Source organism: Heliangelus exortis, chromosome 1 (genome assembly GCF_036169615.1).
Source record: "Heliangelus exortis chromosome 1, bHelExo1.hap1, whole genome shotgun sequence".
NCBI lineage: Eukaryota > Metazoa > Chordata > Aves > Apodiformes > Trochilidae > Heliangelus > Heliangelus exortis.
The window spans coordinates 143,206,182-143,218,691 of NC_092422.1; the positions used below are offsets into that span (position 1 = coordinate 143,206,182).

A 12,510-nucleotide genomic window follows, 5' to 3' on the forward strand; every position below is an offset into this window, starting at 1 on the left:
AGGCAATGGGTTATCTTTCAAATAGCCAGATATAATTTCCTTGCTGCTGCTGTGTCTTTGGAGCCATTCGGAAATCTCTGGAAAGAGCAGCTGGGAAGAAACTGTTTCCAAAATGGAGATCAGCAGTTCTTTCTCGAAGGCATGGAAGGGGCTTTTCCACTGAAACAGGGGGTTATTTTATAGTTTAACAGAGGTTGCATCAAGGACATTGGAAAAATTTCCATGCTGTATTAAAATTTTTCAGAGAAATGAGCTCTGTAACCAGGTCCCATTACCTCACTACCCTTGAAAATTTTCCTTGCTAAGAGACTATAATTTCTATCCTTTGGATCTATGAGCTGGAAATACTTTGGTTTTATAGCCCCTATTTATATTTCCACCATTCTGGCAGGGAAATCTGAGATGGTGACTCTGGGCCAGATTGTGGCAACAAACACTGAGTACAAACCTCAGCACAGCTTTGTTGTTTTGAAGCTGTTCATTTGGTTTGTTGGCCTTGGGCTTTTGTTATCGCCCGAGACACGGCGAGGAGCACGCTCTGCTTTTGTGATGCAAGTGGCCAAGCTTTGGAAATGTTGTGATTTCCTCCCATGGAGTATTTTTAAACCCAGGCATGTTCCTTAATGTACTTGGCACCAAAGGTGGTGGTTTCCTCCAGCAGTGAGATGCATTGGGAAGGCTGTGCTATCACTGTGCAGCTGATTTATGGACCTCCCTGGTGTCAAGGGGGGTGAGGCAAGGGGTGACCCCCTGCTGAGGAACAGCACGCGAATACAAATCTTGGAAAGCTTGAGCTGCTCCATTCTGATGGACTTGCCATGTAGAAAGTACCCCAGAGGCAGGCACAGGTCCTCAGGGAAGATTAATCAGCTCTCGAGGTCCAGGACTCAATCTGCATTGAGTGACTGAACAGTTATGGTGGCTGGAGGGGCAGGAATTTAAGGCATGTCCCTCCCTCCCTCCCTCCCTCCCTCCCTCCCTCCCTCCCTCCCTCCCTCCCTCCCTTCCTCCCTTCCTTCCTTCCTTCCTTCCTTCCTTCCTTCCTTCCTTCCTTCCTTCCTTCCTTCCTTCCTTCCTTCCTTCCTTCCTTCCTTCCTTCCTTCCTTCCTTCCTTCCTTCCTTCCTTCCTTCCTTCCTTCCTTCCTTCCTTCCTTCCTTCCTTCCTTCCTTCCTTCCTTCCTTCCTTCCTTCCTTCCTTCCTTCCTTCCTTCCTTCCTTCCTTCCTTCCTTCCTCCCTTCCTCCCTTCCTCCCTTCCTCCCTTCCTCCCTTCCTCCCTTCCTCCCTCCCTTCCTTCTTCCCTTCCTTCCCTTTCTTCCCTTTCTTCCCTTCTTTCCAAAAGCAGCAGCATTTGCCCTTTAACAGCTCCCCCAACACCCCAGGGTGGGGCTGTGGAGCTGTGGGGCTGTGGTGGGGAGGAAGCATGAGAATGAACTTGGACAGCCCAGGCTGGGGGTGAGGGGGGAAGGACACATAATGGCTGGGAAAATGCCTTCAGTGTCTTTCCTTCTGCCAGCCAAAAGTTTAAGGAAAAAAAAAGAAAAAAAAAAAAAAAAAGCTCTTGTCTTTAGAGATTCTGGCAAAGGAAGAGAGTTTCAGCTTAGACGATGGACACAAGAATACAGAATTAATGTAGAAAAGCCTGTTCTCAAACTTTGTATTGTGTAGGAAGGCAGGGCAAGCTCACTCCCATACAGAAGATGAGGAGTGAATCTCTAAGGCGAAGGTGGACACTGAATCCCTGTTTTGAAGCAAGGGACAATGAGGATGTTCCCATGGATACTGAGAGCATGGCAGAGGAGTGCAGGGCCTGGGACTAGCTAGGAATAAACATCAGCTGGAGAGCCCTGGAGTCTCTGAGACTCTGTAATGGAGAAACTGAGACCAGTGGCAGAATGTGAGGTGAGGGGCTAGGAAGGATGGCAGGAAGCAGAAGGGAAATGAGTAGTCATGGTAGGTGTGGTGGTGTGAAAACTGAGTAACTGGGGTTACCAAGGAACTTCAGAGAAAAGAGCTTCATTTCTTCACATGAGAATTCTTGCTGTTTTTGCTAGAAAATAATGTTTGCAAGCTATTCTCATTCCCATGAACATAGCATTCCTTATACTTGAAACAGCCAACTTAATCCAACCTAGTAACATTGAAAGACAATTGAAATCCCAGTCAGGAAGACAGGTTAGGCATAAGTACAGCATTTGAAACACAGTTACCAAAACTTTGATGACGTCAAACTCAGTAGCCCTTGGTGTGCTACGGATTCCAACACTGGAGTTCATCAGGACCAGGAGAGCAATGTCAGCATCCCTTCCCTTCCCTTCCCTTCCCTTCCCTTCCCTTCCCTTCCCTTCCCTTCCCTTCCCTTCCCTTCCCTTCCCTTCCCTTCCCTTCCCTTCCCTTCCCTTCCCTTCCTTCCCTTTTCCCTTCCTTGTTAAAGGCAGGGAATGGGCTTGGTAACAGAACACAAGAGTCCATTCAAACATCCAGGGATGGGACAGATAAATGGAACTCACTTGCTGGACATGGCACACAAGTTTGGTGGACTTGGCAATGCTAGATTAATGATTGGACTTGATCTTAAAGCTCTTTTCCAATCAAAACAGTTCTATGATTCTAAAAGTAAGTCACAGATTTAAAACCTGTTCCTAATAAGCTGTGATCTCCACACTGGTGTGGTGCCCATCCTGGGCTGCATAGCAGACACCTACCTGTAGGTGTGAATCTTCCTTAGCATGATAGACTGATGGATGAAGCTTTCAGGAGAAATCTGGAGCCCATTTTTGGCCACAACCCTTTTACAGAAGCCTTTTCTCAAACCCTGAAAGCTCACTTCTCATTTAGAATTTGGCTCCTAGCACTTCCTGGTAGAATGAAGACCACTAAAATACATTTAGCACATTCCCAGACTGGTTCAGAATTACAATAATATTTTGTTGGGTTTTTGGGTTTTTTTATAAAAATAATCTGGTAGACTGCAAAAGTTTCATTTTCAGGCTGAAATGTCTGGTAAGACTTCACTTGCCTCTGGAATGCCAAAGTGCTTTCCTTTCAGCTCATCTTGCCACAGATGATGGCCCCTGCCACACACAGCAAGTGCCCTTCAATGTTCTTGGCTGATGCACGACCAAACCAGCCACCTCCAGAGTGAATCCCACAGACCCTGTGGCTCTTTCTCTCTTTGCAGGAGCTGCCTCCTTGTCCCAGAAGCCAGCCAAGGCACATGGCAGCCACTCAGCCTACCTCTCCTCCTGGCAATTGAGGTTGGCCATTGATTTCCAGTCAGTCAGCCCCAGGTGATGAAAAATCTCTGGCTAGGAAGATTCCAGTGCTGCCAGTCCTCTGACACTGCAGTGCAAACTACTTATTTTCATTTAACTAACTTCTTTTTCAACTGGTTCCAATGCATTTTAGCAGTCACTTTCTTTCTTAGTGGTAAAATTATACTTGAGAGACAAACCAGTATAAAAATACCTAATAGGAAGAGATCTGACCACAGAATATATTTTCTAAAGTTCAACTCATTTTCCTTAAATCTGTGACAACATTCGCTGTCCTGGAAATAGTTTGGTCAGAAATGAGGAAATATAAAACAATTTTAGAGCTTCCTCATTTTAAATATGGGAGTTAAGGAGCAGTAGCTATTCTGGTGCTCATGTGTCTAACTCCTCTAATATTGAGAAGAGAGTCAGCCCTGAGAAGGTCATTGATAACATTTCCCTAGAGAAAGCAGGTCCCCAGCCACTGTGAATGTGATAGAGAACACTGCCTCTGTTCAAAGGCTTCAGTGAGACCTTATTATGATGTTTCAGGACTTAAAGGGGATGGGGGGGGGTGGGGAAATGCTAAGAAAATAGAGACTCCCTTTTTACAAGAAGTCCCTTGGACAAGACAAGGGGCAATGGGCAGAAGTTGCTCCTGGCAAGATTCCAACTGAACACAAGAGGAAATTTTTTCAGTATGAGGATAGTCAGACACTAGAATGCTCTCCCAGGAGAAAGTGGTAGATTCCACCTCTTTAGAAAGTTTTAAGTCTCAGCTCAATGGGGTGGTGAGAAATATCATATAAACAACAATATTAGAAGGGTTGGACCAGATGATCTTTGAGGTCCCTTCCAACCTGATATTCTATGATTCTATGAATATGATGACAACAAATTCTGCTGGGAGGTTTCATATCTTAAAGACATTTCCTGTTTCTTATTTCTGCAGCTAGACATAACTCTGGTTTGCTCCCTGGTCCTTCAGCTTTTTTCAGGGAAGCATCAAGAACTTTGGAGAAAAAAGAAAACAACGCAAAAGAATAGATTGTGTTGTCAAAATAGTTTTTAGTGATCCCTTCCACCTTTCACTGGGAATAATCATCTGCAGTCAAAGGAGAGATGAGCTTGACACTTTAGCACCATGATGGGTTTGGAGAGCTTGTTGCCTGGGCTGTGGGAGAAGGATAGGCTCTATAGGATATATAGGATTCTCTATAAAGAGTGCCAGTCTTGAAGACACTTTGCCCTTCATGTCAATAGATAAAGATCTTCCTTGGACACTGAAGAAGCACATCCTCACTTCAGGTTCTGTCTGCCCTTCATTATTCAAGAAGGCTTTACAGAGTTTTCTGACTCTTCACAGTGATCAACACATTTTGACTGAGTTCTGTTCCAGAGCCTGTCCTATCTGCTTAGCATGACAGTGAAAGGAAGAAAGGTGCATAATTAAGCTAATAATTAAGCATAATTAAGCAACAATCTTTTCATTACCAGTAATTAATGGAGCCTTCAGGCAAGCTTCTGAGGCACAAATCAAAGCCATAACTGGATGCAGCTCCCTGAGATGTGCAAAAATCCTTCCAGCTAGGCAGTGACTCAGGTGTCAGAGGTAAAAGAAAATTACATTTACAAATAGGAACAAGCTCTTTTTATGCTCATTTAGTTGTTCATAGTATTATTATTAGGTTACTGAGAAGCAATAAAAAATCTGTGAGTTTTTCACCTAATATGATGCTAGATGTTGGATGTCATAATAAAAAGGGAAATTTGCTAGGAAAAAAAAAATCTCATTTTGGTCAAAACCTCACGTCATGTTTTCCACAGAAAGAAGTAAAACCTGCTGAATTTATTCAAAGAAAGAATGGATGTGATGACTTATATGAATAAGGTAATGGAGAGCTGGTTTTATAGAAACAAGAAAGCAACAGTGAATAAAAAGTGGCCTCACTGGTTGGGGGAAGAGGAGCGGAGGAGGAGGTTGTTTGGGGCACTGTAATAGAGAATAGGAAAAACCATGGGGTGTGAGGGAAATCAGTGTAGCAAAAGCAGCTGGAACCAGGAATCACAGTTGCAGTAGGTCCAGTACCCCCACAGGCAGATGAGGAAAACCTGGAAGATGCTCTGAATTACTTCTCAGTAAGAAAGACCCATGGTCAATGAGCCATAAAAATTGCATGTCACACACTCTCCAAACTGTACTGTGGCAATCTCCAACTCTGCCATATATTTTAATTTACTGATCAGCATTGACAAGGAAAAGCTTGTGGACCCAGCTAGTATCTCAAAGTAGTAACAAACACACTTGCCAACAGCAAGCTTGCCTTCAAAATGCTTTTGACCCAAACCTGCCACAAAAAGTGATCTGAGTACTTTTCAACATCACAGAATAAAGTCACAGAGTAATTTAGGTTAGAAAGGATCTCTGGAGATCACCTGGCCCAACACACTGCTTGTTGCAGGCCTAACTTTAAGGTGACATTAGGTTTAACAAGATCTTGTCTAGCCAAATTTTGAATTTGAATTTTGAATTTTACCATAGTGCCCTATGTCTCTATGGGCACTCGTTCCAATATTTGACCACCCTCACTGTGAAAGTTTTTTAAAACTTGTGCACCAGCCTCAGGGAAAATTGAACAGAACAATGGACTGTTAAAAACTACCCTGGATGCAATGGGTGGTGGAAACTTGAACAATTGGAGGAAGCATTCAGCACAAGCCACCTGGCTGGTTAACACCAGGGGGTCCATCAGCCCAGCTGGTTCTGCTCAGTCAGACCTTCTGCATATACATAGTACATGGGGATAAAATGCCTGTGGTACATGAAAGAAATCTGCTGGGGAAAACGGGTTTGGGTTTTTCCTGCTGTCTCATTGGAATTTCACCTGCTTTGACTTGGGATTTGTTTCTTTTCCTTTCACTGTAAGACTTCAAGAAGATTCTGGCTTCATCTTCTCTATGAAGATCATAGAGATCTTCTCTATGCCCTGCCCTTTCTTGCCTGGTGGCTACAGATGGATCATCCTCAACCTCTTACAGACTGAACAAACCATCTCTCAGTCTCTCCTTGAATGTCTTTGGTCCAACTGAATGAGCTTGGTGGCATTTCACCCATCTCATTCCAGTGTGTTTTTGCCTTTTTTGACTGGGTAGCTCACAGCTGGACACAGAATTACAGATGTGAATAGTGTCTCAACATCTACACACTTGCTAATATCACCCAGTGAGCAATTGGGTTTCTTCCACACAAGGGCACACAGGACCTCCAGGACCTTCTGTGCAGAACTGTTTTCTCCCCAGCAGAACTGAAGTAATTCCTTCCTCTCTGCAAGACTTTGTGATTGTCCTTATTGCCTTCCATGAGGTTTCTTTTGGCCCATTACCCCAGTTGCTGAGGTCCCTCTGAATGGCAGCTCTGCCCTCCAGCTTATGGATCATTCCCCATTCCTCAGCTTTTTGCCACCCATGCACTTGTTGAGGCTGCATTCTGTGCCAGTGTCAGGTCATTAATGAAGATCCCTCTTGACCAGTATAATGCACCTGCAGTAGGCTCCTGGCCCTTCACTTCTCTGTTTGCCATTCCCTCGAAGAAACTTTAGCAGAAACTCATGTAGAAAGGAAACAAATTAGGGCAGGATTGGGGGAAAAAAAACCCCAAAAAAACCGATCAAGACTGAAACAATCTACAACAGTCTTTAATCATTCTTGCATTCAGTCCAGGATTAACAAATTAATGAGTGCTCTAGGCCCTGGCAGCACATTTCTTACTGGAAAGAATGACTGTGAATGCAAAAAGGGCCAGGGAGTAGTTTAGTCTCTGAGAAGCTCCCCACCCTGGTCTGTTCAGATTGACTTTGACTTTCTGGCAGCTGCCTGCATGCCAAATGTTTTCCCAATATCTGTCAGCATCCTGCCTGCACGTCGGCTGGGAGCCAGCTGCTGGGGAGGTGAAGGGGGAGATTATTCATCTGGGAGATCAGTAAGCCCTGAAGGGAGAAGCAGGCCTCTGAGCAGCTGTTTAGCAGCAGGAGCTGAGATGGAAGCAACTGAGAATAAATACATAAAGAAGCACATCCCAACTCCTCTTTTTTAGTTTCTGCTCAAAAAGAAAAAAAAAAAAAGAAAAAAAATTAAAAAAAAAAAAAAGGACAGGTAGGTGAAGAAGATGGAGATGTTAGATGTTGGGAATTTATTCTCCAGTCCCTCCATCCTCCAATAATTTCTTGGTCTCTAAAGGTTTACTGGAAGTGTTAAATTGCTTCATGTGTGACTACAGCTTGCCAGGGTCCAGCCTATTTTCACCTTGTCCCAGCACATTGTCCCTGCAGGGTACTTCAGTGAGGAAAGCGGTCATTTGGCACGCTGGCATTTTGCTTCAAGTACACTTTCAAAATCTTACAAGCTGTTACACACACTTCTCCATTACCTTTACAGATTGTTGTGCCATGAATACAAATATATATTGCCCAAATGTTGCTCAGTGTTAAATATATAGCACATATTGTACTATACTGTGTGGCACATCCTGTGAATTCTGGGAGAACCACACGCTCAACATGTTTTTCCATCTGGCTTCTAGAAACCTAAACTCACCCAGTCAGTTTCTCCCATTTTTTTCCTCCCATCTGCATTTTTGCAGAATTTTTCAGAATTTCGGTTTGGAAGCAAGAAAAAAAAAAGAAGAAAAAGAAAAAGACATCCTAAAAAAAGACCCCCCCCCATTAGGTCAAGAGTTAAATTAAATAAGACAGGGGGTCCTCTTTGACAGAAGCTTTCTAGAAGACAAGAAGCTGGAATGTGACCAACTGCCTACCAACATGTCCCACCCAACCAGCATGTCCCACATCGGTGGCCAGGGACAGCAGCTACTCCCATGACCTCCCTTGAAATGTTCCCTGTAGAAGCTCCTACCAGAAGCCACCAGCTCTTGTCCTCTATAGACAAGAATCATAGTATCATAGAATCGTAGAACGTTTTGGGTTGAAAGGGACCTTAAAGATCACCTGGTTCCACCCCCCCCCCCCTGCATGGGCAGGGACACCTCTCACCAGACCAGATTGCTCCAAGCCCCATCCAACCTGGCCTTGAACACTTCCAGGGAGGGGGCATCCACAGCTTCCCTGGACAACCTGTGCCAGTGTCTTACCACCCTCAAATTAAAGAATTTCTTTCTGAGGTCTGACCTAAATCTCTCCTCTTCAAGTTTAAACCATTTTAAAATGGTTTAATATTTTAAAAGAAAAGATTAATCTCCTAGCAATGTGCAGCTACTGTGTGGTGAGAAACCATGGCCTCTGTAGGTGTGAAAACCCAAATGCCTTTTGTAGGAAGTAACTTGTCAGTGGCCCTGTGAGGTCGGTGAACCCACTGGGATGAGGAAAGGTGTGGTGGAAAGGGGACAGTATCCTCACTGTGATCTTGCACCATGGAGCAGGCAGAGCTTTTCTAGTCAGAGTACATCTCCTGGGGTCTGCAAGGTCTGAAGAGTGAGAAAACGCTGCTGGGCTGGCTAGTTTCTTCCCTGCTCCCCTTATGAAAAAAAGATTGCTTACTCATACTGTGATTGTCCTGCAGCTTGCAGTGCAAAAATCTGATTTGGGAAAGAAAGACTTTCAGGTGCTGGTCTATTTGAGATGGTGATTGAGCAGGCTGCTGTCCTGTTGACATAGTGCAAAGCATGGTATAATCATAGAATCATAGAATTTTCAGGGTTGGAAGGGACCTTTAAGATCATCCAGTTCCAACCTCCCTGCCAGGGGCCAGGACACCTCCCAGTAGATCAGGTTGCTGAGAGCCCCATCTAGCCTGGCCTTGAACACTTCCAGGGATGGGACTTCCACCACCTCTCTGGGCAACCTGTGTCTCACCACCCTCATGGTGAAGAACTTCTTCCTAATATCTAATCTAAATCACTGAACCAGCTGATTTCCCCTCCCAGCATCGGGGAAGCCACCGTTAATTAAAAGAATGCATGGGCTTATATGTGGTAATCAGAGCATTCAGTATCCACAACACAACTGCTCGTGACATGGGTGTATCAGCCAGGGTGAGCAGGGCAATACACTGGCCAAATTCAGACCTGTAGGACTAAACACCACGCCATGTCAGAGATCTTTCCCTGTAAAAGGCTTTGTCCATGGTGCTCAGTTCCTCTTTGCTTTGCTGCCAGTTTTGTCACCCCTTCCCACTTGCTTCATGCAGGGCCTTCCCTGTTTCAGACCCTGGGCATATCCCAGTCCATCAGGTGCTGTCTGTGCTGTGGTATTACAGAGAGTCTGCATAGCACAATGTAAGTGGTATGGTCACCACTGTGGTGGGCCCCATGCAGACACACCAAAATGTGCTTTTTGCCTTGGATGATGAGCCCCAGTGGCAAAAAAGCCAGCTTCACAGGGAGACAGGAGATGAGAGAGGTCTGGTACATGATTAATTGATATCCTTGAAAGTCTGAAATGCTCCTAAAGACATCAGTATTCCCCACGTAAAAAAGCTGTCCAGGTTTTCAACATACCCCTGTCTTATTCCCACATCTACTGGAATTAATAGCTGAAGGCTTGTAGAGCCCAAGAGGCAGACACAGGACTGCATTTAATCTAATGCAGAGGCTGAGATCATCGTTTGGGAGTCTAAGTGTTGTCAGAAGCAGAGACAGCCCAAATTCTCATTTATACCAAGACACTTTTATAATATCCTGAAAGTATAAATGCACCTCAGAGTGGGTGCAGTGCCAACACTGACGGCCTCTTTACACTGTGGAAACATTGCTATGAAGGGCCCTTCAGAGAAATGAAGACAAGTGAAAATGAAAATCCCATTCCTTATGCCTATTCCCAGCTGGGATGACACAGTCCAAGAGCTTTCTAAGGTAAATTAGGTTCCAGACAGTTCACTGTGTGTGCGTAGACCTGTGCAAAAGAAAACTGTGGATGCTCTGGAAGGAGGATGAAGCATCCACCCAAGGGTTTTAAAAGTAGGCATCAACCTACACTTGTTTTTTTTCACACTGATTTGTGGCCCAGCCATTGCACTCAGAAATTATTCCTTTTCTCTCTTGAAAGGGTTTCTATATCTAAGATGGTGAAGGATACTTCGGAATGCATAAGTGCCACCTTGTGCTTCCCATATTTAATTTTTTGCTGGAGGAACTCTGGCACCAATTGTACCTAAGGAAGTGCTGGTGTAACACGGACCAACGTGTAGGAGATTTTTCCTCACCAGTCCTGGCTGAACCCACTGCTATCCAGTGCCCAGCTCATCCCCCTGCTCAGTCCTCAGACAGGACACATGTTATGGGGCACTGAAGTAGGAAAGTGCTTGCTAGCGACCACCTGAGATACTCCACAGCCAGCTCTTCTTCTAACTCTGAAGAAAATATTCTGAATAGGCTGATGGAGCCATCATATATCATAGTGTAGTATCACAGAAAAAACATGCACTTTTTAAGGTTTGTTAGATGATAGTTCTCTTGCCTGGTAGCACATTTCACTGAGACTATCAAACCCCTCACCCCATTCTACAGACGTGCAACCTCAGTAGCTAAAAAAAAGAGGAGGTTGAGACCCAGATGGTAAAAGTAAACTCTATGAACCACACTTGTTTGAAAAATCAGGCAACCAAAGTGATGTCTGGCTTCTGTTATGTTGTTTGCTAACTTACTTGATTCAAGACATAGGGTAATAGTCATGGAGTTCTGTATACTTCTGGTATCTCTCTCTTTAGTGGATAATAATGTTTCTAAAGTTCTTTTTTTCTTTTTAGAACCACAGTTCTTTCCTGGTGCAGTTCAAATCAATTGAAAAAGAGACCAAAAGAATGTGATAACTCTAAGGTGTTAAAAAGGATGAAGGAATCAGCAAAGAAAGAAAGAGCTTTGATTCAAATATGCAATAAAGAAAGAACTAGGAGACCTTCTTCAAAATCACAGAATTTAATAGGCCAGTAGATTGCTAGATAGTTTCTCAGTTAACGTAATTTGAAGTTGGAAAGAATAGCCTAGTGTTTACTTGATTATTATTGCTATTGTTTTTATTTTTATTGCTGCTGTTTTTAGAAACATCTTTTTCAAATGCACTGGTCTGTGGTATATTCTCTGTCTTTTGATTAAAGTGCCAGGGTCTGTTGCTTTTGCTTTGAAGAGGAGAGTCAAGAAGTCAGGGCTGCCACAGGGGACAATCTCAAATGTGTCTGTTAGCAAGATGCTGTCACATTTCCTTCCTAAAACTTGTCAGTGGGACTTCCAAGTATTCTTAACACTGAAAATCTGTGATGACCATCTAGAAACATTCTGACTTGTGACTGAATATTTTGCTTAAAAATTAACAGAGGCCTAATAAGTGATGGAAAAAAAAGATACCACAGGGTTGGGACACAGCCCCCCCCAAAAAAAACCCATCAGGGCTGGGACACAATGTGAGCAGAGGGTATTCCACATGGCATCTCCCTGTGGCTGGGCACTGAGGTCTGTGGCCAGGGAGCAAATTGGGGAACTGGGGGAGTAAGAAGTCAGCTGCACCCTTGTGGATGGTCTGAGGGGCCTCCACACAGCTCAGAGCTAGCATGCCTCATAATTCACCTTCTAAGGTGAAGAAGACTTTATTTCTGCAACTTCTAAAGAAGTGGTAGGAGTGGTTGTGGAAGCTGGCTGGCCTGAGCCCTTAAACTTGCTGAGCTGGCCAGGACAGGGACTCATCAGCTAAGAGTGTAAATAAATGGCTATTGCTTGTAAGGACTGTAACAAACCATGGACAACACGTGCCATGTAAACTGGATATCCAGGTATGGATTTTCCAAATCCACCTCCCATCACACAAATGCATATATCCTTAAAACAAGAAAAACTCTAAACTAATGTAATTCATAAAACCCTATGCATTTATATGTATATATATAACCATTCAAAAAGGCTCTCTGTGATACCTGTGTATTTACTGCAAGTACAATCATGAACACCATGCCCCAGACACTCTTGTGAAATAAATTTTGTCTTCAGTTTCGTTTTAATACCTCAAGATCTTTCTACCAGATGTATGAATGACTCTGGGAGAAAAGGCCCAGGAAGGAAAATGAAGATGTGATCAACCTAGGAAATGGTTCTTGGGAAACCTTCCAACAGCTTGAGCAAGGGAACACAAGAGTGCATTAGCACAGTGTGGTGTCTGATGGATACTCCAGTGGCTTATTCATGGGACATACACTTTGTTTCAGTGGGAAACAGACATTTGTGTGATGAGAGACAGCAAATGGGTATAACAGACTCAA

General features: G+C 44.0%; 1 protein-coding gene across 1 annotated transcript in view; it reads right to left on the reverse strand.

Annotated features, from left to right (window-relative positions):
• SYN3 (synapsin III) overlaps nt 1-12,510 on the reverse strand; it is a 199,298-nt gene that overhangs the window by 138,984 nt on the left and 47,804 nt on the right. The window lies entirely within an intron of this gene.